The sequence below is a fragment of the Eulemur rufifrons genome, chromosome 1 (genome assembly GCF_041146395.1).
Source record: "Eulemur rufifrons isolate Redbay chromosome 1, OSU_ERuf_1, whole genome shotgun sequence".
Classification (NCBI taxonomy): domain Eukaryota; kingdom Metazoa; phylum Chordata; class Mammalia; order Primates; family Lemuridae; genus Eulemur; species Eulemur rufifrons.
This window is the reverse complement of record NC_090983.1, coordinates 29,463,415-29,490,939: the sequence shown is the minus strand read 5'-3', so window position 1 is coordinate 29,490,939 and position 27,525 is coordinate 29,463,415. Positions and strand designations below refer to the sequence as shown.

The following is a 27,525-nucleotide window of genomic DNA, read 5'->3' as shown; positions in this document are numbered from 1 at the left end:
CAGTTGAAGCAACTGATGAAACAGATCAATTTCATTAGAGAATCTTTTCTCTGGCCATATTCCCCCTGTCCACAGTTGGGTAATTCTTTTTTGTGTCCCGGGGAATGCAGAGGTGCATGCCACACTGTCAGCACCATAAAACAATTTGCTTCTGTCCTCTATTATTACTTTTATGATTGGGAAGAACAGGGCTCTGGAAAGACTTCCAGAAAGAGTCGCCTGAAACATTTTGATGGCCTTCAGCCATGCCCGTCTTCCTTCCCTTCCTGTCTGCCTTGCCCTCCCCTCCACTCGCCTTTACAGTCACTCTTTTCTTTCTTTACTTTTTCCTTTTCCTGATACTGTCAGGCACCCATGATTGTTGCTGATTTGGGGGGTAAACCCCAAATCTATTTAAGTCAGGGTTCTTCAGACAGACAGAACCAATAATATACATATATATGTAGAAAGAGACAGAGATGAGAAAGGATTTATTAAGGGAATTGGTTCACTCTACTGAGGCTGAGAAATCCAACGACAGGACGTCTGCAAGCTGAAGAACCAGGGAAACCAGTGGTGTGACTCTGTCTAAGTTCAAAGCCCTCAGAACCAAGGAAGCTGATGGTGTAACTCTGAGGCTGAAGGTCTGAGAGCCCAGGAGGTAGCTGGTTCAAGTCACAGAGTCCTAAAGTCCAGAGAACTTGGAGTATTGACATTCAAGGGCAAGAGAAGAAGGATGTCTAAGCTCCGGAAGAGAGACAGTATATAACAGTATTTACTTTACAAGTGTAGTCACATTTACCTTGTGGATTACACCTAAATACTACTGATTTAGGGGTATTGTGGTATAGTGAGTTCTGTAGTCAGAGAGACCCATGAGTGAATCCAGCACTTGCTTGCTCTGTGGCCATAGCAAATTGTTTAATCTAGCTCACATCGGATTCTTCAATAAAGTGTGGATAATAAGATCTGCTTTCATATGGCTGTTGTGAGGAAATAATGAAAGGATGCATGTCACATCTGCTGGCCTAATCTCTCAAATAGTGGTTATTATGACCATAATGTCAGCAGTACTTGCTTCGGGACGGTGTGGAAGAGATAGGGAAAATCTCAGGAGATCTTGATCAGTGGCTTGGCTTCTAGAAAGGCACCTCCTGAATTTGCAGGAGTTTGTGTGAGGAAGTGGAGAAAGGAAGGATCAAATGTAAAGTGACTCAGGCAATTTCTTGGGTAAGACATTTTGAATTAGATAGAAAATTTGAAGGGGGTAAGTGCAAAAAGTTTACAGGACAAAATCAGAACGCTGAGGGGCAAGATGGGGAAAGGTGGACTTCAACCTAGTATGGCAGCCCTGACAGAATGAGTTAAGTAAGTGCCGTTTATTGACAAAGCCAATAAGATAGTGAGATGGGTGGAAGGCAAAGGGCAGGAAGTGGCCTGTCTGCTTTTCCCAGCACTGGTCTGACCTCAACTGTGGCTACTTTGTGTCTCCCATTCAGGAGGACGTGGGGAACTGGCAGGACTCCAGAGAAGAGCAAAAATGTAATTGAGGCTTGGAAAATAAGAGCTATGAGGAAAGGCCAAAAAGCTGTAGGGTTATTTAGCTTAGAGAATAAAGGTCCAACAGATTTGAAGAGTCATTGTAAGAAAGACATCGGTTGTTTTCCAACTCCGCAAATAGCAGGACGAGAGGAAAGAAGCTTACGTTGCACTGGAGAAGATTTTTGGCTGTGAGAATTGTTAACAAGGAGGTTCTCAAGGCTCAGGCTGGCAACTGAAAAAGAAAATGGATTGAAGTGCAACCACTGTGCATCTGTCCACCCACTCACATTACCTGCAAGGGAGAATTAAGGAGGTATTCAAACACCAGCTGTTGCCTTAGTTTGAAATCAAGCTGTTACTTAAATGCTTTGTTTGGAATCATTCAGTTGTTTACTACTTAAATCCAGATATTAACGAAAAGTTAGTTTGAAGGTATAGATGCAAATTAGATAGGTTCAGAACTTTCTGAGACAAGGCCTTGCCCTATTAGATTGGTTTTGGCCATCACCATACTCTTTGAGGCTAAGTTTATTCGCTGCTTCTCAGGAGAAACTACATTGGGTTGTGACTTTTAGGAAGAGTCTGCTAAACCCCAGCACTGGCACCCATATTATTGCACAGCAAGGCTGCAATGCTCCGAAACTGCAGGGCTCTCTGTCCTTCATTCTGGCCCTTTGGCTGAGGGTAGGGAAGGTGGGGCCCTGCAAGGATTATGAGGAATTTCAGCTCAGGATGTGGTGGTGCCCAAGTTAGAGGGAAAGGAGTACATTTTCTTCTGTAAATATATGGTCCTTCGATGCTTCCAATTTAGGTGGCTGGTGGGTGGCTGACTTCAGTTTGGTCTAAGGGAGGGCTTGCTTGGTGAGGTTTTAAAAAAGACTCAAAGTGCTTTGTGTATCATATACCTCTTCTCCTTCTTTCCCTCTACCATTCAATTATCATTTATGTTATTAATTTTTAACTACATCAGGGATACAGAGCAGTGTGTTCTTGGGAGCTTTCCATGTTAGTATGTATAGCTCTACCTCTGTGTTTTCACTACTGCTTTTTTATTCCTTGGTATGGATATATTGTCATTTATTTTTGATATCATTTAAAAATATTTAAGATTAATGATAGTGGTGAAAGCACAATAAGGGTTACCTCTGGAGCGGTGTTGATTGGAGATGGCATGCAGGATTCCCCTGGGGTGTGTGTGTGTGTGTGTGTGTGTGTGTGTGTGCTGTAAATGAGTGTTCTATGTTTGGCTCTGAGTGGTGATTACATGGGTGTATGCACTGATAAAAATTGATGTTTGTGTTCTTTACATACTTTATTGTATGTAAATTGTACCTCAATACAGAAGTTAAAAATGAATTAAAATCATTACACTTTAAAGATATAAAGTATTAAATTATATTTCTAAAGAAATAGGACAAGGATGCAGAAAAGGAGAGCTGGGGAGGAAGGGAGCTAACATTTATTAATCACCTCTTATCTCATAAGCATATTATATGTAACTCCTCATTTAATTATCAACAACAACTTTGTGGAGTGAGTATTCTTATTCTATTTTTGTAGATGAGAAGACAGACTTAAAAAGGGTAAGTAAATTGCTCAAATTCAGACATGCTTGGTAAATAGTAGGATCAGGATTTGAACTGAGATCATCTGACTCTGAAGTTCTGAAAAGAGGCTGTTACAGTTGACGGAAGTAAAGCTCAGAGGCTGAGTGAATGGCCCGAGCTCACGCTCTGGGCAAGAGGCGAATCCACTGATCCCACACTGCTCTTTCGTGCAACAACCCACTGCCTCTCTATTTAATTTTCAGAATGTTCAACTAAGTTATTCTTTTTTATATCCTGGAAAAATATGTTAAGTGAGGATTTACTGCTGGAGAAATTTCTAGAAATTTCCTACTGTCAGAGATTGAAATATTTAACATTCATAAAAGGGCAAACTAAACTACTTGCAAGTCTGAGAGCTTTCTTTTCATCTTGGCCCTAGGGAAACTTGAAAATTATATGCTTTTATAGAAAATGATTCGGTTTTTAACCTCAGATATGTGTATGGCAGTTAAGGACTTTTCTTGTTTTGGAAGCTGTGGATGATACATCATTTATTTCAAGGTGATGAGAATTGCTCAGATTGACCAATAGGAGCATCTGGGCCAGATTCTGGGTCAATTTAGGAAAATTCGTATTAAAATATGAATTGAGTAAATGTCTGTATCATTCTGGTTATAGAGACTGGCTTTCCCTTTTCTGGCTATTTCCCCTCAATTCAATTCATTTAAAAAATTTTAAGGTGATTTTTCTACAATTTTTTTCTTTCTTTCTTTTTTTAGAGACTGAGTCTTGCTCTGTCACCTAGGCTAGAATGCAGTGGCGAGATCACAGCTCACTATAACCTTGAACTCCTAAGCTCAAGCAATCCTCCTGCCTCGGCCTCCCGAGTAGCTGGGACTGACTACAGGTGCAAGCCACTGTGCCTGCCTAATTAAAAACAAATTGTTTTTGTAGAGACAGGGTCTTGCTATGTTGCCCAGGCTAGTCTCGAACTCCTGGCCTCAAGCCATTGTCCTGTCTCAGCCTCTCAAAGTGCTGGGATTATAGGTGTGAACCACTTTATCTGGCCACTTTTTATTTTTAAAAACAACTTTTCCTTCATCCTCCTCCTCTTGATAATTTTTTTCTACTTCTCATTCCTGAGTTATATATGTTTTCATTAAATCTCAGCAATTAGCATGAGATTATTTACATCAAATCCACTTAACCATAGTTTAGAAATTGATAATTTTGCTCTTTTAGTAATGACAGGAATGTCTCAAGTACACATACTTCTGATATAATCAGTTCACTCCCATAATTGGAATAAATTCTTCTCTGAAATGTCATCTATTGAGAACCATGCAACTTTTAAGCCCTCAAGAGCACATTTCCTAGAACTGTAAATAATAGAATTGTAGAATGTTAGGCATGAAAAAGGCTTTATTTTGCACATGAGGAAACAAAAACCCAGGAATCGTCGTGCAAATTAGTTTCTTTCATCAGCCATCTATCTGACTCATATAACCTAAAGTAAATGATGTTGTTTCTTTATGTTATTGATTAAATGAGTCTGTAATGCCTGCTTCCTTAGTTGCAATGGTTTTGGAGGTGTGTATTATAATGTATACAAAGTTAGGAATACCTTTTGGACTCCTGTCATTTAGTCTGTAAATACAGAATTAGTAGTAAAGAAAGAAGAAAAGGAGAACAAAAGTACAGCGTATTTCTTCCGGCTACTTGGGGTCTTTGGCATGAAGCCAGGTTACAAATCAGCAGAATCACCTTAGAAAGACCCTCAAAGTTAGTCAGATTTTATTCCTGGTTGCTTCTAGAGTGAACTCAAATAAAAAGCATAGACCTTCATTTTCCCTGCTTGAATATACCTTAAATGCTAAATGGAACCTTTGGCTCACTTTGATTGTCCCTCTGCATTGAAGAACAAGGGAGCCAAGTCCAACCTCATGTCCACAAGCTTTGATGTGGTTATGATTTTCTGATGATGACAAATCCATAAAGCAAGTTCAAATCTATTATCTGATGAAGAAAGGGTTTTGTTCAAGGTGTGTTACTACTCCTTCAATAGAAATATATTTTGAAATGCTAGTTCTGGAATATATGGTTTTATAATATTTAAATCTAAAAGGAGCTACATTCTTTCCCCTCCCCAAAAGTTATTTTCTTGTTTCTCTTTTCTGATTACAAAAATAATAGATTCATGCAGAAACTCCAAGCAATACAGAAAAGTGTTAAAAAGGAAAGCCATCCTAATTCCAACCATTGCCAACATTTTGGTAAACATCCTTCCCAATATCTTTCTACGCATTTATTTTATCCACAATATGTGTGCCTGTATGTGTGTACACATGTATGTATACATATGTATGTATTTTAATGTCAATGATATAGTATTCTTTTGTACTTCATCTTTTACTCAGCAATCTGCCATGGAGATTTTCTTTCCTTTACTGAGTGTTAAATTCTATTTAACAGCCTCATAGCAGCCCATTGCATGTATGGATGTACCAGAATTTAATTAATCCTCAGCTGAGGGACATCAGTTTGTTTCCAGTTTATTATTATAATAAGCAAGGACTGAATTAACATCCTTATACATGCAAATATCTTTATCTCAATAGCTTATTAGTTGATAAATTCCTAAAAGTCTGATCCATGTCACTGGTTTGCTTTCCAAAAACTTAATTTTTTTTTTTTTTACCAATTTTCATTGCTACCAACATTTCAGAGTGTAGAAGATTTTTCAGTTCACTGACTTGAAAGTCTTCAAATATTCAAAATTAATATGCATTAATTTTGGCAAACACATGTTAAATGCTCTTAATGAGTATATTAAAATGGATGTGATATTAATGATTAGCAGGCAAAACAAGTCTTTCCAACTGTTTGTCAAGCAGTTGGAAAAAAATCCATTCTTCCTCCATCCTTTTACACATGATACTTTGTGTATACCTCGGTTCCAGTACTTATTTGAGTTTGACCTATATTCTTAGGTGTCTTTCCAATCAAAATGTTAGCTCCCTGAAGGCAGGAACAGCACTGTGACTCTGCAAAGATCTGGTACAGTGTGTTTGTCCCCTAATAAACTTTGTGGATGAATAAATAGCCACAAAAGTTTCCATTGGCTTCTTCCCCATTTAGGAGCTTCCACCTCCCTGTTTTTCCTTTGCTTCTGAAATATAATTGTAATATTTGCCCAGGGCAAACAGACCTGGAGCTTGGGAGGCAGCATTGTGTAATGGATATTAAATCAGCCTGATTTAACTCTTGAGTCTCTGGATTTATTAGATCTACAACTCTTAGCAAGTTGGTTGACTTCTTTAAGTCTTAATTTCTTCCTCTGTAAAATGAAGATAATAACTTCTACTTCAAAAAATATAGTATGGGCTGGGCGTGGTGGCTCACGCCTGTAATCCTAGCACTCTGGGAGGCCAAAGTGGGAGAATCACTTGAGGCCAAGAGTCCCATACCAGCCTAAACAAGAGCGAGACCCCGTCTCTACAAAAAATAGAAAAATTAGCCAGGTTTGCTGGCCTGTGCCTGCGGTCCCAGCTACTTGGAAGGCTGAGACAGGAGAATTGCTTAAGCCCAGGAGTTTGAGGTTGCTGTGAGCTGTGAGGACACCACTGCACTCTAGCCCGGGCAACAGAGCGAGACCCTGTCTCAAAACAAACAAGCAAACAAACAAATGTAGTATATATTAAAGGAGATCATATTTTAAAGTCTTTAGCAAGGTGCCTACTATAATACTTAATGAAGCACGCCTGTAAATATTGTTATTTCCTCAAAGGTACAGATATCCTTTTATGTATATATGTATATGTATGTATGTATATGCCATTGGCTATTTTCTTGTCTTCCACTCTAGTGGACACATCAACTTCTAGATTGAAGGCAATAAGAAGCTAAAAGTTAATAGAGATTAGGGGCTGAGACTCTCCATAAAATAAATTTGGAACATGTGTCAGTTGACAACAATAAGGTTTTTATGTTTTTCAAAACTGAAAGAGGTGCTTGGAGTATTGAAATAGGAGAAGAATAGGTTTGGGCTAGGTAGTGGTAACTGTAAGAGTATTTTATTAGGGTAAAAAAATAACTTTAGGTAGTCTCTAGCCTAAGGCACCACATTATACAATTCCAGGGAATAAAAGATAAAAAATAAAAATATGAAAGTTGAACTACAGTGATCTTTGTTCTTGCCCCACTAGCGACCAACCTTTCATGATTGCAACCTGCTTGAGCCTTTTTGTACTAGCACAATTACTGGTTTTACCAGGCTTACCTTTCTCCATTTAAGCTGAGCTTATTTTCCCCGTAACAGTTGAGTCTTAAAAGTGTGGGAACATCTCATGGACCTGCTCACTGAGTTTTGACAAGGTTTCTACACTTGCTGCTGGAGGCAGCTCAGGAAAATGCAGTGTCACCCGTGTGTCCTATTTCCAGAGCTTGCTTCCTTCCACCTAAATTTCTTGTACATCAAGCCAGTTATAAACAGCATGTGCTCTTCTAAAAATCTATAGAGCAAAATATGGCAACATCTTCTACATATAAGCATTTTCAGATTTGGGTCAAAGATAGCTCTCTTTGAAAGACAGAATTTTAAAAAAAGATGAACAAAAACATATATTTCATGGGAACAAGTGATTATCCTCTTCCATGTAAGCAAAAATACATTTCTCCTCTTTTCTCCAAGGAAGCCAGATCCTGATTCATTTTTTATTCAGACTCAATGCTCCATTTTATAGAGGCTTATTACAACACAATGACAGCACTATAATTTCCATCAGGATGAAGTGCTTCACTTGGCTTTGGGCCAGTTAAGCTTAGTGTTGTTTAGCACTTCTGTAACTTCTGACACAGGCAAATACCTTCATGTTTATGCATTCTGTATTTTTTTTGGAAATATTTTTAAAAAGTTGTTTTAATAGCATCTCATTAGAAACAGCAGTTGGATTTTGCGTGTGACCAGATTTCTTACTCCTGGTGTGAACATTCAGAGTCTGTAAGTCAGTGCAAGAGAAAGTACCACCCAGTTCTTCTTAAGGCCAAAGCAGTTATAAAATCAGTTTGGCGTGCAGAGGGCCTTTTGGTTCTTTTGTCAAAGCAAACCTGTAATTGTAAAATTCCTCCTTGATTTAATTGTTCACATGGACCTAAATAATGTCCCCCTTTTTTTTTTTTCTGGTTACGTGGTCATTCTTGATGTTGTTTTGAAGAAGTTGTGGACAGTTAAGTAAATAGCTTAGGGAAATAGCTAAGCTCTAAAGCTAGTAACACTTCATATTTTTGTCTATTTTAAAAAAAAAAGAGAAAGATTTTTTTTTTTCCCCCAGAGCCTCCTGGTCCTACGTCCCACACCTGTCTCTTATTCTCACTGTGGACTTTCGCCCCAGGAGACTATGTCTTTACATAAAAGTTTTGTAAGCCTTACTTCCTGGATGGGAACCACTGGAGTGCTTACACATAATCCTCACCTCCCATGTGCACAGGCACGGTGGCTGCTATGTACTGGAGTCCTGCAGCCCCAAAGGGGATATGCTAGAGGAAGAGAGGCAGGAATTCTCTACAGCAAGCACAGCTGTGTGGCAGCCTTTGATCTGACAGCAGAGCCAGGCCTAGGAAGTTAGAGTCATCTCATTCTCCTTTAGCAATCTGGCACGACAAGCATGTTGCAACTACTTCCAAACACTTCCCTCCTTTTTGCTTAGCTTGGGGGTAGAATGAGGATAGAGAATGGGAGGTGTAAAGAAAAGCAAAGTATTTGTTTATTCATACATTTATTGACTCTAAGTGCAAACATTCACTAAGGCACTCTGCAGGCCAGGTATTGAGCTCAATGTTTTATATGCATTGTCTCTCTTCATTCTTGTAATAATGTAGATAAATTCAATCTCCATTTAGCAGATGAGGAAATTGAGCCTTTGGGAAAGTTATGAAACTTGCCCAAGGTCACATAGTAGTAAGAGGTGAAGCTGGGTCTTTAACCTGATGTGATGCCAAGCCTCTTGTTCTTAACCACTGTGCTATACTGCCTCCCTGTGTTAGACTATCTCTTATTTTTTATCCCCAGCACTGTGGAAGATAAGAAAGTAGAAGATAAGAAACCTGTTATATGGCAGATGCCTGGAGATAACATTATATATGTTTGTCATTATGTTTATATTTTATTATTATATTAGGGTACATTAAATTGCTATGTTACATATGAAACGACCAGGAAACTTAACTCCAGCAAATGTAATTCAAGCTGTTTGATCTCTAAAATATGATTATAATTATCTCTTTCTCTTGGCCTGTCTCTTGTCTGTTCCTGGTTTTCTGAAGTGATCTTTTGTTTTGCATGAACAATTGTTATTGAGAAATACCAGCTGCAGGGGAACAATTCATGACATTACCTTCTACCCCCTCTTTTGCTGTCCTCCCCACAACCTCCGGTCCTGGCAACTGCTATTATTTTGAATGAATATGATTGACAGAGATGGGAATCTCTCACATTAATTTCTCTTATAAAATTCACTGAAGCAAAAACTTCTCTAAAAGAGGCCTCGGCATTGTCCCCTGGTTCAGACACAAACTTTCAAAGGACAAAAAATGCTGCCAATAGAATTCAATTGAAAGACAGAGAGGCAGGAGGAGGAGGAACACTTTTGGGAATTTTGGGCACTATGATGACCATAGTCTTCTATTTTGGGCACCCTGAGGGAGAGTTATATCTCAAAGCACAAACTAAAGTAAAGAGAATTTCTGAGATTATAGAATGTCCTCCGATAGAGACATCAGATTTAAGGTTGGTCTAATTTTCTTTGGCTATTCATTTCTGAAAATTGCCTCTGGGATGCAGAGTCTGTCCTTAAATTAAGCCTTCCCCTTATTCCATATTCTGTGTGAGGGAGTATCCTCAGGTAACCAAAATCAGAATAAATCTGTTATCTGTTCCTCAGGTCTTCCATGAAAGTATAAAACTTTCTGTTATACTAGAGGCTCTCAATTTTCTGTTGGTAGCACAAAAGTGCTATAATTATTGGCCACAAATAAAGGGCTTAAAGGACTCAGAACTGTGTCACCATCTCCATTATGATAAAACAATATCTCATGTTAGCCATAAAAGCAAGTAGGGCAAGGGTATGGCTCACGTGCTTGCCTGTCAGTGCCATGTCTGAGCTTGAGGACAGCCAAGTTTACTGCCCTTATCTTGATGTGTTAAAATATATTCATGGAACAAAGCGTTTATATGCTTTGGAAAGCTTAGAATTGTCCTTGTTGTAGGTGTGCCAGTATGCCACACCTTTTACTCTTTGCAGATGAATCTTGACAGACCTCAGTGTGACAGTATACATATTCAGTTCCAGCAAAAATAAATGAGGTGCCATAGAGTACTGTTTGGGGTGCCATAGCATCCTGTTTGAAAACCACTGCCTTATACCCCTGGAAAGTAAATCACAAGAAAAAGAAGAACAGAATGGAAAGCACAGAAATGCATCTGAGGGTACCTGCCCAGTTGCCCTACACTGGCATCTGAAAGCAGACATTTACCCTTCTCCTTGTGGGGTGCCAAATGCGAGGTTGCTTTTCCAGTTCACAACACCTAGAATTTTGCTTTAGGGGACAGGTGAACACGAGATAGCTCCGTGAAGCCTGGATAATGTGCCAGGACTTACAGGGGATCCTTATAGTTTGATAAACTGGAGGTGGATATGTGGAAAATGGCATTAAATGTATATATTTAAAAGTTGGTATTTTTTTGGTATTAAAGGATCAGTTTGGCAAGTGCCTGCCTTGCATTTAGAGAAGCTTGTGGTATTATCACTCCATGTTAAGCATTACCCAAGTGATTCTAGGGAGATTAGACAAGTTTATTTTATTTCTAAGCACATTAATTTAGGAATTTGGCTAGAAACTTTCTTTTCATTTTTCTTAAAGTAAATATCTAAAGTTGATCCCTTTTAAATACTGCAGAATTCATTTTCCTCAAGTTTCCTAGTATCATAGACAGATATAAATCCTGAGGAGTTTTGAGGAGTGGACCAAAAAGAGAAGGGATGAATAAAACCCAGCAAATCTCGTTCAGAGTCAGCCTATGCGTAAGGCTTCTATGCCATGTGGACAGGGCAAAGCTACCTGCCTGATTCAAATACGTGTGGATGGTCTACCCTCCACCAAGCCTATATTCTTGCTTCTGGGGATAAAACGGTGAACAAGACAGATAAGTTCCTGCTGTTGCTGAGCTTAAATGTTAGTGGGAGGGGCATACGATAAACAAGTATACAAGTAAATCTATAAGATGTCAGATAGGGAGGGAATAGAGAAGTGATGCGGCAGGGAGGGAGCCATGAGTGCTAATTCATAATGGGAGGTCGGGAAAGGGCTTCTGTGAGGGGACATTTGAGCAGAGAACTGATGAATCCTGTGGGTGTCTGCGGCAACCTAGTCCAGGCTGAAGAAGATCAAAGACGAAGACCCCCAGGGGGGCAGCATGATCTGCATGTTCAACAGCAGCAAGAGGACCATCATGGCTGGATCACAGTGAGCTGAGAAGGCACTTGGGGGTGATGAGCTGGGGTGGGAGAGAAACATGTTGGTCCTCATAGACGATGGTGAAATGTGTCTCTCGTTCTGCGCAAGAGGAGAGTCTTGGGCAGACGAGTGACATGATCAGGCTGTTGCTTTGGCTGCTGTTGACATGGTGGGCTTTAGAGTGGGCAGGAGGCTATTTTGCTCATCTAAGTGAGAGATCATGGTGGTCTGGACCAGGGTGATGGCGGTGGCAGGGATGCAAAGTGGTCAGACTCCGGACATATTTTGAAGATACACTTGACCTGATTTGCTGCTAGATTGAATACGGAGTGTGGAATAAAAGCGTCAAAGATGACTCCAAAGTATTTGCCACTTGATGCCCAGCAAAAGGCCATTTTCCTGGGCAGCATTTCTAGACAAGCCCTGGGGGTAGATTGTGGGGACAGGCATGAGGACACAGGAGGCAGGATGTGCACAGAACAGGGATTTAGGTGGCTTGTTTCTCAGTGCATAATTATAAACTGCTTTGGTGTAACCTACACACTTGGTGCCTCGAGTCTGTAATGACATTTGGAAAGCCTCAAACCAAACCAAAGCATTTCCTCTGGAATCCTGAAAGCAGCTCTGTGTTGCTCCTCCAAAAGAAAGAGAGGAGAGGAGAGAGGAGGGTAGGGAGAGGAAAAATCCTTGTTTAAACAGCTGGGGGGTAGGGCAAGAAGTTTGAAGTCCTTTTTCTGGAAGAGTGGGGGCCAGTTTGAAATTTGTAAAATTATGGGTGACTGGAGGAAAAAGCCCACAAGTTTGTTCACCATTCCTTTCAACATTAGAATTAGCCTGGCCGACAACAAGGATTGTCAAGAAAAAAAAAAAAAAGCAAAAACAGAATTAGACTGGCTAAGCTTAAAGGAGGTAGTATGTAGGCAGTGTATAGGAATTAGTATTTTGCTTAGCAGATACTAAATACATAGAACTATGTACTCCAAGGATGATAGAAATTGAAAATATAAATATAGTTGAAAAGGGTTTAGAAAATTCAGAGGTGGTGTATATATAATAAATTATTGTATAAACTAGGGATTCAGTTATATTCTGCCAAAATTTATAGAGTGTCTATTTTGGATATATTAATATATTATGCTAACTGCTATGGGGGAATATAGTCATGAATAAAATACAGTCCCTGTGCTCAAGAGTTTGTAATCAATAGGAATAACAGCCTGTGTATAAGCATAAAATGCAAACTCCTTTATAGAGCATGATGGTAGATTGATTGCAATAATGGCCCCTCCCAGTTTCCATAGCCTTTGTCCTGTGTCTTCGACTTGCTTCCCATTCTGACTCTGGGCTTATCCGTGTGATTTGCTTTGGCCATGTAATGTTAGCAAACATGATGCAAGCAGAGGCTTGAAAAACACGTGCCCTCTTGCATAATTGGGTGTGTTCTCCTTTTCATCTCTTCCATGTCATGAGAACATGCCCAGGCTTACCTATTGCAGATGTGAGAGACATGTGGAGAAGATTCAAGGCCATCCTAAACCTAGTCCCAGCCAGCTGAGTCCCACACATGTGAGACAGCTCAGCCAAAATCAGCAGATGTGCCTCTTGAATGCACACCCTGACGGTCGATGCCTAAGTGACCCTAGTTCAGGCCAGAGGAGCTACCCAGCTGACCCACAGACTTATGAGCAAGAATAAATGACTATTGTTTTAAGCTATAGTTTGGGATGATTTTTAAATTTGGCATCGCTGTGGCAATAGATAACTGATATGGGCACTCAAGGCTCTTTGCAATATGCCCCCTGTCTCTCCAGCCTCTTGTCCCACCTCCCCAGTGCACTTCATTCAGGCAACTGGTTTACCTCAATTCCTGAAATGGGACATGGTCTCTTATGTCTTTCTATGTATGATTCTCCACTCCCTAAATGCTCTTCACAACCAACTCTGCCTGCACAACCATCCTCCCTTCCAGGCTCAGCTCTGGTGTGGCTCCTCTAGAAAGTCATCCTGGGCCCTTGGCTGGGCTCCATGCTCCTTCCCTGTGCCTCCCGTGAGCTTCTCCAGCACAGAATGCACACACACGGTTACAATTTAGCACGCTAAGCATTCTCTCTCCCCCACATGCAGAAGTTTCCAGAAATCAGGGACTGTGTATTCTCTGTATCCTGAATACAGTATTTGGCACAAAATAGAATCTTCACACACACTTGTAAGCTTACTAAAGACATTTCTTTACCTTAATGACACTGAGTTCTAAGTCTCATAGAGAAAGGAGAAATTGCCAAGAGAACAGGGAAGCCTTCACAGAAGAAGCAGAATTTGCAATGCTCCTTAGTCTTAGTGGGTGAAAGGAGTTTGAGAAGTGGAGAAGAACATTTCAGGCAGGAGTAACAGCCATGGACAATGGCAAAGCGGTATTCTGGTGGTTGAAGTGTGCAGTTTTATTGTAGTAGGAGAGCAGGTGCAATAAGAGACAGGCTATTTTGTGGGGGCAGGAATAGCACGTTAAGGTATTTGGGTTTCACTTTACAGGGGAGTGACACCATAAAGAACCATATTTTCAAGAGTTACTTTGGAAGCAGTGCTTAGGTTTAGGAAAGAAAGAGACTGGATACATAGATCCGTCTCTTGGCTTTTGGAACAATCCAGACAGAAGGCAATGGCGATAGTGGGAATGTATGTGTCAGAGGAATATACAGGACATAGTAACTAAATGTGGGAGTTAGGAAAGGGAAGATGATTGAAGATTACCCCTAGATTTTTCTCCTAGTGTTTGGGAAAGAGAAACAGGCTTGGTAGAAAAGTTAAGTGGAGTTTGGACATACTGGGTTTGAGATGTATGTGGGTGGAGATCTCTAGCAGGCAGTGAGAAATGTGGACCTGGAGTTCAGGACAGAATTGGCACATTTGGGGATCTTTTGCCTACAAAGAATCTTTACAGGAATGAGGCCCAGAGAGGTGAGAAGCCCAGGGGCATATCCATGCATAATTTCTTTACTCCTAGGAAAAGAAGAGAAAGTGGAGTCTGCAAGGGAGATAGAGAAGAAGAAACTAGAGTCAGATAGGGAGAGGTGGTGGACAGTGCAAAGGAGATTCCTAAGAATGGTTTGAGGTACCAGTTTCAGACAGGAAGAGAAGCTGATGGAATGAGGACTGGGAGAGGGCTGGTGGATTTGATTGTTAAGAGGATGAAGTGAATAGAATGTTTTGATCTATAATTATGGGTTTTTCATGTCAAGGATTGAGCTGAGATCAATGAGGATGTAGAGGCAGAGAGTGTAGATTCCAAGAGATTTTATAAAGAGAAGAAAGAGAGAGATGAAATAGTATCTGAGGCTTGAGAGAAGACACTGATATAATTTGGGCATTTGTGTAGATAAATAGATGGGGATAGGGATGGAACAAAGGCTGGTTCAGAAGCTCCCAGAAGAGATGCGAGAAGGTAGGCTTGAGAGCATATAAGGAGGGATTTGTCTTTAGTAGGGGAAACTGCACTTCTTTTTCTTCTGAAATAGAAGAGGAACATTTATCTTTTGCCATTGTTGGGGCCAACTGTGGTTCACACAGTCCACATTTGGGCTGTACTCGTAGAGACAAAATATCACAGTAGATAATCAGCCACTTGATGTGGTATGGCAGTGGTCATTTTTAAACTTCTTACCTTAGAGGTCAAAAGCATTTAAAAGACTACATGTGTTTAAATTAGTCTCTTCAGTAACCTACTTTTTGGTATGACCAAGAAATGTTGAACTGCTGAGAGGTAAAAACCGAATGCATATTCATGGTTTTCTAAAGGGTGGCAAACCAAGCAGATGACATTTATCAAACACTTGTTTATTAATAATCAGTTTTTCTTATGTTTCCAAAATTTTCGTGTAATAGGAATGAATGTGTAATGCCTAGTGTAATATAGGCATGACCCCATATGTGTTTTAAGCTTTATTTGGCATTAGTACTTTGTAAAATAGAAAAACATTTCATGCAGGTAGTTTCAAAAATAGACCCATAACTGTGTATATAAATATTTGCTTGCTCATATAATTAACTCTGCAGTAAATATTATAATACTTAATACTTGTATTGAAATGGTAGAAATTTATAAATAATTTAAAGATTTATTCATCAAAATTCTCTTTAATGCTGTTCATGCTTTTATGACAAAAAAAGAAAAGAACCTCAAGAATTGATCTTTGAAACAAGTCTTTATATAAGGAACAGCTGAAATGGGGTTTCTCATAGCCATATGGGGTTGGTTTAAGGTAGTTCCAACACTGTGAATCTGCCCTAGAAAATATTTTATTAAATATTTGGGTTGCCAATTATTTTTTTGACTGGAAATGCCAAAATGTGGATGAAAAAAGTCTATAGGGCAAACAAGGCTTTTGCAGGTGGTTGGACATTCTTGAGTTGCTTTCATGTCTTGGCAGGAAATGAGCGGCCATCCCCCACACACCCTTTGCCTTTTTTCCTTCCGCCCATGGGCAGACTGTTGATGACATTCTGTAAGGACAGGCTGGGAGCTGAGGGTGCTTCTCAGAAGGAGGACTGCTTTGATCTCTGCTGGACCTGTGAGCGACCCTGCTCTTTTGGGTCATGTCTCTCTTTGAGGATCCCAAGTTCGTGATGGTGTCTGGACAAGGAAGAAACACTGTCCTTGAACTCCCAGCTGCGCGGCCCCGTCCATCACAGCTTCCAACCCGCCCTGTTGAAGAGGAAGCCTATGAGCCCGAACTTTGGTTTGGGCGACTCAGAACCAAAGCAGTTTTCTTTTGAACCATTTGTGCTTCACAAGACACCTCAAGGGAAAAATCTTTAATCCTGGAGCTCTAATAAAGAACTTAAGAAAATTTGGTTTCTTTGATGAGGAAATACTTTGATGCCTAAAACAGATGATATAAGTAACCCCGCCTCCCTAAATACTGTTACTTAATCTAGTCAATGAATTTTGAATTCTTTGGAGATAAAGTAAAATGTAAGCAAAAATAGGAGAAAGGAAAAAGACAGATTTATTTTTTTGCATTTATATTTTACAGACACTAAGGTATGGAAATGATTGCTTGGATGTGTAAAATTCTTAATAAAAATTCCAAGGAAATCTACTTTTTTTTTTAAAAATAATGTGCCTGAAGCTAAGGAGGAGAGGAATTTCACTTTCTGGGGAATACTCAAGAGCAGATGTCTTAATGGAGTGTCACTTAGGTGTCAAAAAGAAAATTGGTGTGTCACTCAAATTTAGCTCTCCTGCTTCTATTTTCTGTAACTGTTTCTAAGAGTTGATACTGAAGCTAAAGGAGGGGCTTCACATTATTTTCTAAAGATATCCAGGCCTGGTCTCTCTAGCTCTTTAGTTGGGTAGGTGAATAGGCTACTAAGTCCTTTCTCCCATGTATAGCAAGGTAAGACCTCAATTACAAACCATACATTCGTATACTCTGACAGAATATGATCACTAATAATCTAAATCCTGATGGTTGATTTTAGACTTGAAATTCCAAAGGCTTTGGGGGATCCATTCTTGATATTTTGATTTTTTTGTGTATGTTTATGTATGAATATATATTCGTTCACACATATCTATTTGAATATCTGTATTGCTCCCTTAAATATGTTAGTGATTTTTCATAGTCCTCGGATAAAGCCCCAGCTCTTTAGCATGCCTGGAATCCTTTTTGCCTTATGCTTTGCTTGGTTGACCCTTACTCTCTTTATGGGTTTAGCTCAACAGTCATCATTTACAGGAAATGTCTGAGTCCCCAGAATGTGTACAGGTGTCTCACTTCTGCTCCTGTATCACTGAGCATAGTATAATAAAATTATTCACTGATTCATGGGTTCTGCAAATATTTATTAAGCATCTACGCTTATTAGCCTAACACTATAAGCCCCACCCGTTCAGTCCTGTTATAAAATAGATCTCAATACATATTGGTTCAACTAGAATAGATATATATTATTTTTAGTTTTAGGAAAAGGCTTAATTGGTTACTGATGAATGAAATTCCTGTTAAAGAAGCAGTGTGATGGGAAAAGGGAGAAAAAAAAAGACTCCACTGCAGCTCCAATCAGAATAACTTGTTATAGGTGGTGGCTAAGAGTCTACATTTCACAGTCAAGCTGCCTGGGTTCAAATCCTGGTTCTTCTGTGTGCTGGCTTTGTGACATCCAGTCAATTATCCACTCTTGTGTCTCTTATGTAAGATGGAGGTTATGACAATACCTGATATACAAGGTTAGTGAGAGAATTAAATGAAGAAGTTACAAGGGACTGTACTGTCAATTTCAGAGACATATTTTTTTCAATTTTTTTATTCAGATTATTAACTTTCTCAATTTCATCCTTAATCATGTTTTTCAAACTTTATTTTAAATTTTATATTTCATAGAAATAAGATTTATTTCTTATTGTTTCTCTTTGTTTCTTCCAATAGTAAGCTTTCTTAGAATTTTAAAAAATATTTATTTTATTTTATTTGAAAAAATTTAGGAGGTACAGTGTTTTTTGTTACATGGATGAATTGTATCAAGCTGAAGTCAGGGCTTTCAGTGTACCCGTCACCAGGATAGTGTACATTGTACATAATAGGTAGATTTTTATCCCTCACTTCCCTTCCACCCTGTCACCTTCCTGATTTCCAATGGCCATTACACATTTTTAGGACCATCTCAAACTTTAATGTAAATACAAATCACCTGGGAATCATGTTAAACTGCAGTTTCAGATTCAGTAGGTCTAAGGTGGTGCCTGAGATTTTGCATTTCTAACAAACTCCCAAGTGATGCTAATGCTGTTGATCTTGGAACCTCATACGTTGAAAACTACTGGTCTAGAAAACAGAAGATTGTTTTCTTGGAGAGTAAATTACCTTGCTATGCTACAGAGAACAGGAATTGGAGGCTTAAGACTTGGATTCTGACTCATAGATTATAGTTTTGGTGCCCAAACACATTTAATATTAATTTTTGACAATAATGGGCACTAATGTGTTTCCATGGGCTTCGCATTGCCTAAGCCTGCCACAGCTGTAGTAACCATCTAACCCTAACCCTGGACCCCTGACAAGGATTGTCCTGAGAGCCAATGAGATTTTGACTTTTGACTAGACATCCTCCCTCTATGGCATGAAGGTGGAAAAGAGAGGAAAGTGTTTTAGTAAGGTTCTAATTAGGCATAGTGAACACTAGCCCATGTTTTGATAGCCTTTGCCATAAGAAATAAATATACTAGGATAATGGATTCTTTTCATGGACTTAATGGGGAGGTTGGTACAGAAACACTTGGAGGACAGCATGGATTATATGACTCCCCAAGGGTTTATTTGCAGCAAATCATTAAAAAAAGGTGGGAGGTGAATCTTGTCCCTAATTAAAGCAAACATTAGAAAGATGAAATATCTAAATATACTGAACTAAATCTTCTTAGGCTTATTTGGTATTCTAGCTCTTTTGAGTGGAGAGATGTTGGCAGCATGTTCTGGAAGATCAATCATTCTCCTATGTCAGCCTGATATTATTAGGCTAAGTAGCTTATTCGGTTTAAAGTAGAAAAGAGAAATGCTCACGAAACAAAATCATACTTCTATATCCTGGAAATGGAACAACTGTCTATATTCAAAATTTATTGCCCCTTCTTCTGTACAGGATAGTGGGCTATATTTGGGGAGTGAGTTTAAGAGTAGTTCTTGTCTCCAAGATGTTTATAATTTTGAGAAAGATGAGGATTTATATAAATAATTATACTATAAGCAGAATGGAATAACTGATATATTAACCATACTGCCCATGTGAAGAGGGAAAGCAGAGGAAACAGTGATACATTCTTCCTGACGAAGTTGGAGAAGGCTTAAGGAAAACGTGGCGTGTGGGCTGAGACTTTATAAGAAAATGTGGTATATATATATATATATATATATATACAATGGAATATTATTTAGCCATGAAAAATAAGGAAATTTTGTCATTTGCGGAAACATGGATGGAACTGGAGGACATTATTTTAAGTGAAACAGAAACCAGGCACAGAAAGACAAATATTGCATTTTCATACTCATATATGGGACCTAAAAAAATTGATCTCATGGAGGTAGTGAATAGAATGGTGGCTACTAGAGATTGGTAAGTGTGGTGGGAAGGGGTAATGAAGAGGTGTTGGTGAAGGGGTAATACTGCTAAATAGAAGGAAAAAGTTCTAGTGTTCAATAGTGCAACGGGGCAACTATAGTTAACAATAATTTATGATATCTCAAAATAGCTAGAAGTTTTCAAATGTTCCCAACAGGAAGCAATGATAAATGTTGGAGGTGAATTATGTCCCAATTACCCTGATTTGATCATTATATGTTATATGCTTGTATCAAGATATAACATGTACTCCATGAATATGTACAATTATTGTGTATCAAAAAAATTAAAAAAAATTAAAAGGATTTCAGTAGATGAAGACTCTTTAAGGATTTTATAGCCATGTATGTACTGGACTGAACCTAGAACTAAAGTTTCCACTTAATGTGCCTTGCAAACATTGTAAGGCTTATTTTCTCTCAAATCAGTGATGTATAATGTAGAAAAATAGAAATGAATTTTACCAAAGGACATGTGTATTACACTTTGTTACATGAAAGGTCAATGTTTGCTTAGATAAGTTTTAGATTTCTGTGCTCTGATTGCCTCAAGAGCCAATGAGATTTTGGTTCTTGACCAGATGACTGATTTTTCTGTTGGCCTCATGTGCACAATTCTAAAATAGAATTTAGGGCTAACTGTACTTTAAAGACTGATAACTTCAACAGTTATCAGTCCAACAGTTATCAGCTGGAGGACATTGCTGTGAATTATTTTCTTTACATCTTGCAGAGCCCTTTGGATTATTTATAGTAAGAAAGTTGGACAAGATAAAACAAAGACCTAATGGCCTTTTTAGATCTAAATTTAAATACGATGGGACCCAAAACTGTTCCTTTGCTGTCAGTGTTATCACACCTGCTTTGGGACCCCACTAGACTGTCAATTATTAATACTTGACTGTCCCATTTCCTCAACTGTCCCATTTCCTCCCTGTCAGCAGTCTTCTGGTATCATTTCCTTAGAAGCCAACCTAGACTTGTGACTTATCCCTTGGATCACTCTGTCACCATTTTATTTCACTTTTCTGACCCTTTGTCCTTCCATTGCAGTCACCCACCAAGTCCTCAACCCCAGATCTATCCAATGTCTGACGAGACATCTTTATCCTTTCACTTGAAACATGTGTTACTCTGTTCAGGTATGTTTCTTGTAAGACACCTGTCAATGCATTAGGTTTTCTTTTTATTCCAATCTGAGGATAACTGTTTTTTAAACTGGTGAGTTTAACTTATTTAGGTTTACTGTGATTACTGATTTATTTGGGTATATTTATGTCACCCTTTAAAAGAGATTTTGTTTTTTTGTGTGTTTTTTCCACTTTTTTTTTAGTATCAATTAATTTCTCTCTAGAAATGTTTTTTCTTCTCCTTGTGTCAAAATATACATTTTGCCATTCCAAATAGTCATTTATGAAACATTAACTGTTGTATTTTCCCAGTGTTTCCTGCTCCCCATTGGTTTACCACCCATCCCTGCACAAACAAAAAAAACAAAATACAAAGCAGCAGGTTTTTCTAGGCTATAAGTTTTAAGAGAAAGCCATAAAACTTCAGTGAGGAAACAGCTGCATGGTGTATTTAGGCAGACCCTTGACCCAGGGCCCTCTGATTTCTCTCCAAGATAATTGTAGGGGACTGCAGCATTTGGGACACTGGCATGAACATGAATCTTAGAGATATTCTTTTGTCTATTTTAATTAATTAATTGACAAATAAAAGTTGTATATGTTTATGGTGTACAACATGTTTTGATACATGCATACATTGTAGAATAGCTAAATCAAGCTAATTAATATATGCATTACCTCACACACATATCATTTTTTTTTTTGTGTGGTGGGAACTTTGGTCTATTTTTCAGGTGAATAATATGTGGCAGAATTGGTACTGGAACCTAGGTCATCCAGGGATGCTCTACCTTCTGCCATCAACTCAGGACCTAAAAAGGTTGTACACTTCCCCTAAATTTGAGTTACTTTAACATAAGGAAACTAGGAGAAATACCTATCTCTAGAAGAAACAGGAACCAATAGAAAATTCCAAGAGGTTCCAGTTATACCAGTTGTTACAATTGCTATACAATGGTATAACATCTTATCTATTGCAACCAAAACAGCAAATTTATATTTAATATACTTCAAAAATCACCACGTTTTCTTTTAGTAATCATTTTAATTGTGTGTGTGAGAGAGAGAAAGAGAGAGAAGGACGTTATTAAGAGAAACTTTGAAACTTTTTTCTCTAATCCTATGTCTACTTTTAGCCAATATTTATGGGGACCAGCATTATCCCTCCTCACTAATTATATTTTCCTATTTCTTCCAAGGTCATGTGAAAGACTGTGGTATAATTTAGAAGAGACATTTCTATGGTGGAAAAAAAATACCCCATATTTAAATCAATTCAAGTCTCTTCCTGACATCTAGGCTGTATCTAGGACACATCTGGACATTTGGAAACATCCAAATTTGACTGACTTTACCAGTTTTCAGCAGAACATTTAGTAAATAACAGAATAAGAAACTTATACTAATGTCTCTGTGTGTGTGTTTGTAAAGTCAACAGCATTTCAGTGGGGTTGATATCCCAACAGCACAGCCTTTATTTCTTGCTCCACGCCAGACTTGCCCCACATTGGCAGAGGAGGCTAACATTCAAAGGGTGTGGTTTTTGAGGTTGCCACATGCCTTGCCATGACTTAAAATATCTCTCTCTGGCTGCCAGATGGCCTGGGGAAGCACCAAACACAGGATCCATTGGCCTCAGAACTTGGTGTCTTAGGACCGGAGGCTTTTCAGAGTCCTTCCTAAATTTCTGTTTCTAAATATCAGGAGCATGTGAAGCCTTAAACCAGGATCTTCTTCTTCTCCTCATCCTCTCTGTAGTGAAAGCAGAGGGTAAGGATTAATTTCAGGTGCAGAAAGTGAATGCTGACCTTTCATAGTTCTCTTATGAACATTAATCTTTACTCTCCGAAAGAAAGTTTCCCTTCTTCAGTGCAAATCCTTTGGAAATTGTGTGCATGTGAGGTGTGGAGAAACCCTGTGGGGAAACTATTCTGGGACTCTACAAATAGGCCCAGTCTTTGGGGTATACCTGGCAGGGGTGGAAGAAGCAGCCTTAGATATCTTTTCAGGTCCAATTCCCTAAAATGCAATTTACTTCCAGTTATTGAATGATAATGTCTGGAAACATTAGAGAAACAATCATCTTGAAGGAAAAGGCAAAAAACATTATTGAGAGAGGGGAAATATTTTTTATAAGATGGAAAAAATGAGGTAAATTGGTTTAAAAAGAGAAAAAATAAATATATCACAAGGGGGACTTTATTCATCAAACATTTATTGAGCAACTACTATGTGCCAGAGATAGTTCTAGGCTCTGGAGATATAATAGTCCGTGGACTAGACAGGCATATTCTTTGGCCTCGTGAACATCCCAGTTAGCGAAAGGGCACAGAGGGGCCCTAAGTCAGTGTGTGTGGAGAGGGTCCAGAGGGGATTTCTCCGGAGGAGTGACATTTAGACCAAGACCTGAGTGGGGTTAGATGCACAAAGTCCCCAGTTTAGTTTGGCTTCATTTTTAATGGTCCTGTTACAAAACAAAACAAAACAAAAACTCAGTTCTAAATCATTTATTTTTTCTACACTTGGATGGTTGCCTGCTCAAGATAACAATTCTGATTATGATCAATGAGAGACAGTTGGATTGCTATTCCCCCCTCCCTTGCATAGATATTTATTTCTCATATCTCACTGTATTATGATTTATTGGTTTATATCTATCTCCCTTTATAGATTGTGGGTCCTTTAAGGTCAGCAACTATGTCTTAATAGTCTCTGTTCAGGCACAACATAGCTCTAGGATGAATAAATAAGAATCGAGATGGACAAGTAAAAGTAATAGATGTTTCCACAGCATCATTTTGCATTGAGAAAAGTGTCATTTCGAAATATTCTTCATCCCATCTGATCTATCCAATGCTTCAACACAAATGCATCGAGCATCTACCACACACAGGCCCCGTGCCTGTCACTGGATGCAACGGAGAGAACAGACAAGGCACTGGCTCTCGTGGACTGCACAGTCCGATGGGGGAAGAAAGATGTCACGTAAATAAGCACTCGAGTACTTAATTCCTAATTCTATTAAAAGAAACAGTGTAGGTAAAAATGTTGAAATAAAAAGGTTTCGCTGAAAATGGCAGGAAAATTTAAAGTTCTGCCAGATTTGTGGATGTCTGTGAGAACTGTATCTTGTATTTTCTTCCTCTCTTCCCTCCCTTCCTCCTGCAATAATCTGGGAACGACACCAATTGGATGTCAGACTGAGGTGGGGGGCGGGGGAGGGGATGGGGGTATGCCTACACAATGAGTGCATTGCGCACCGTTTGGGGAGTGGTAACACTTGAAGGTGCTGACTCGGGAAGGGGGGTTGGGGAAGGGAGGGATATATACCTACACGATGGGTGCAATGCGCATGACCTGGTGAACAGACACGCCTGGAGCTCTGACTTGGGGGGAAAGGCGGTACAGGAGCAACGTATGTAACCTGCAATTCTGTATCCCCCATAACAAGATGAAATAAAAAAAATAAAAAAATAAATAAATAAAAAGACATAAATGATATTTTTGAACCTTAGCCAACAAGTTATGTCAATTACCTGTCCAAGAGAATAAAGAGCCATTGTTGCTTTAGCTAGAAAAAAAAATAAATAAATAAAGTTTGTAAACTCAAGATGGTTAATTTCTATAGGGAAAAGGAAATTAATGGATATTCCTTCTAGATATTTTAGCTGCCTGGCTTGATCCAATGGCTAATAGCAAAACTCATTTTTTTTTTGGTAAACACCAATTAATTATTAGTGGCACTCTGATTTTCCCCAAAGTTGTTTTCCAATTGTCTTGATACTATCTAATGAGTTAGAATTCAATTTTGCCTGGAAGTTTTGGAGCTCTAAACAATTACCAGCATCTATAATCAGGGCTGTATATTCCTGCACACTAAGAATCTGAGAAGACAGACAGATACAGAGGCAGAAAGTAAGAGCAGCAGTGATTTGCACTGCTCTCCAAATGTCAGGAAGACTCTCGTAGAAGCTCATGAAATAATTATACACGGAACAGAATGTATTTTTTTTCTGGCTCCAGATCTAAGAAAATAACTTAAAAACAACTTTTCAGTATTAAAAGGTGAACGTTGGAGGAGCAAACTGACCTTCTTATTATGGTAGGGTCACACGCTACTATTACACTGAAGTTTCATGGTTCTCTTTGGAATTTTTGGATTTAAATCAGTATCTCCTTCCCCACCAGAGTTCTTTTTTTTTCTTTCTACCTTTTTCTCATTTTTTTCTTTTCTTTCTTTCCTTTTTCTTCTGAGTGCTATCATGCGGTCCTCTGAGCTGTGCTGCTAAAATAAATATTAATACAGACGCTATTGACTGTCAACAAGTGTGAAGATGAGAGGGCACGTGAAATGGTGTGATAACACCGGATAACAATATTCACAGATGTTTTATTTCTCAGGTCAAAGAAACTGCCAATAATCTGAAAGGGAAAAGCTTATTTGCTACTGTTGCTTAATATTGCACTATTTTTTTTTTTTTTTTTTTTTTTGAGACAGAGTCTCACTCTGTTGCCCAGGCTAGAGTGAGTGCCGTGGCGTCAGCCTAGCTCACAGCAACCTCAAACTCCTGAGCTCAAGCGATCCTCCTGTCTCAGCCTCCCGAGTAGCTGGGACTACAGGCATGCGCCACCATGCCCGGCTAATTTTTTCTATATATATTTTTAGCTGTCCATATAATTTCTTTCTATTTTTAGTAGAGATGGGGTCTCGCTCTTGCTCAGGCTGGTCTCGAACTCCTGAGCTCAAACGATCCGCCCACCTCGGCCTCCCAGAGTGCTAGGATTACAGGCGTGAGCCACCGCGCCCGGCCCTATTGCACTATTTTTGATGATGAAAATATGATCTCTTTAGTCTTAGTCTGGTGTTGAATTGTTTACCATTTTGATAAAAATATGAGAGCTGAGTTGGTAAGAGTGAAGACAGCAAGTTAAGAAAGACAATAAAAGAAATGAACAGGTAGAAGCATGGGACGCTACTGACAGCTTCACCATTAAAATAGACCACCTCCCCAAAGGAGTGTCCCATTTGTGTTTGTCATGTCAGCTGCGGATAACAGCCAAGTAAGAACCGCACAGAGGATGCACTTCATGTGCCCTGAGTCACGCATTCTCAACAGAGGCACTATCACCTCCAAGGAGGTGAAAATTGGTTGTGTGTGTATGTGTATGTAATCTTACTTTTTAATATATCAAGCATAGATATACATACAGCACATAAAGAAATATTCAGCATATCTATGGTATTAAAATGTTATGGGAGCAATTAAGAAAAAAATGTCTGAAAATGTCCTGTAGTGGGAGGGTGATAATGAAAACAAATGACTGAGAAACACTGCCCTTAATGGTATCTTTGTGTTTGTAGAAGAGATAATTTACTTCTGGGTGAAGCTACTTAACCAATCTTCCTTCCTTCCGTCCTTCCTTCCTTTCAGCATGGTCTCTTTCTGTCACCCAGGCTGCAGTGCTGTGGCCTGATCATAGCTCACTGTATGTAACCTTGAACTCCTGAGCTCAAGCGATCCTCCCACCTCAGCCTCCCAAAGTGCTGAAATTACAGGCATGAGCCACCACACCCAGCCATGAAGCTATTTAATCTTAAAGGACTTGATATTTATGCTAGAACATTAACTAGGAAATGACCATTATGGAATGAAGCCAAAGTGGTAGCATGGTTACTAAATGATGGAGGAGCTTGAGGCAAATTGATAGTCTTCTCAATAGCTATACAATAAATACAAGAAATGTAGGCCCAAACAGACTACTTATATTGGAAATAAAGAAGTGGTAAGGAGGTAAATCCTTTGGTTTATTTACAGGATCTTATTTATAGAATCTATAGTTTGCATGCATACATGTACAATAGACATTCTCTGAACTGACTTTCACTTAACCAACTTGCCAGATTAACAGAGGTTCTCCACATCCTCTGTAATATATCCTGGCTGAGGTCCACGGCATTTTGAGCACTCTAGGCTGGTAGGCCACTCACTGTTATACCCTACGCGTCTGTTCTCTCCAGCTGAGTTATATGCTCACCAAGAGTAAGCTTGTTTTTTTCCCAACCCTGTTTATACCAGTTACATCTGTTACTATACTTAGTTATTATTTATTTAATGAAATAGTAGGTAAACCTATGAATGAAAAAGGAAGAAGATTATTATTTCTACAAAAACCAAGTTGAATGCTTTAGAAAGAGTCAATAAGGAAAGTCACAATTTAAACTGAGAATAAAGTGGTTACATGCTTGTCCCAGCCATGTTCAAGTACAGGTAGGAAGTAGGTAGATCTTTGGATTTAGCCAGGCTTGAGATTTTGCCAGAGGAGTATGAGCAAGGTAGAGAAGGTACATTAAAGATATATATAGGTTAATGATTATAGTGATGAATATTGGACTTTAAGCTGGATAAAGAGAAAAATGAGAACATGAAGGGTGTGAGAGACAGTGAAAAGATGGTAGGCTTAGTTGACTGGAGGACGTTGGGGGTAATAGTCAGAGTCATCCCAAAATTGGAGATTGTGATTAGAGGAAAGAATTCTTGAAATTAAAAGTATGGAGGGGTTTCAGTTAATGATAACAGCAAGATGGGTGGTTGAAGTGTTGTAGAGAACAACTCAGTAAATGTGAATGAAAGGACATGAGAGGCTAGGCTATTGGAAGGATATTGAGATCACCAAGAAGTGCCCCAGGAATAGGGTTAGAGG

At 39.0% G+C, this 27,525-nt stretch overlaps 1 protein-coding gene across 1 annotated transcript in view; it reads left to right on the top strand.

Annotated features, from left to right (window-relative positions):
• Positions 1-1,480: 1,480 nt before the first annotated feature.
• CD28 (CD28 molecule) overlaps positions 1,481-27,525 on the top strand; it is a 73,721-nt gene continuing 47,676 nt past the window's right edge. The window contains exon 1 of the mRNA XM_069468099.1: positions 1,481-1,834. The gene's annotated coding sequence lies outside the window, so the exon portion shown is untranslated. The remainder of the gene's footprint in view (positions 1,835-27,525) is intronic.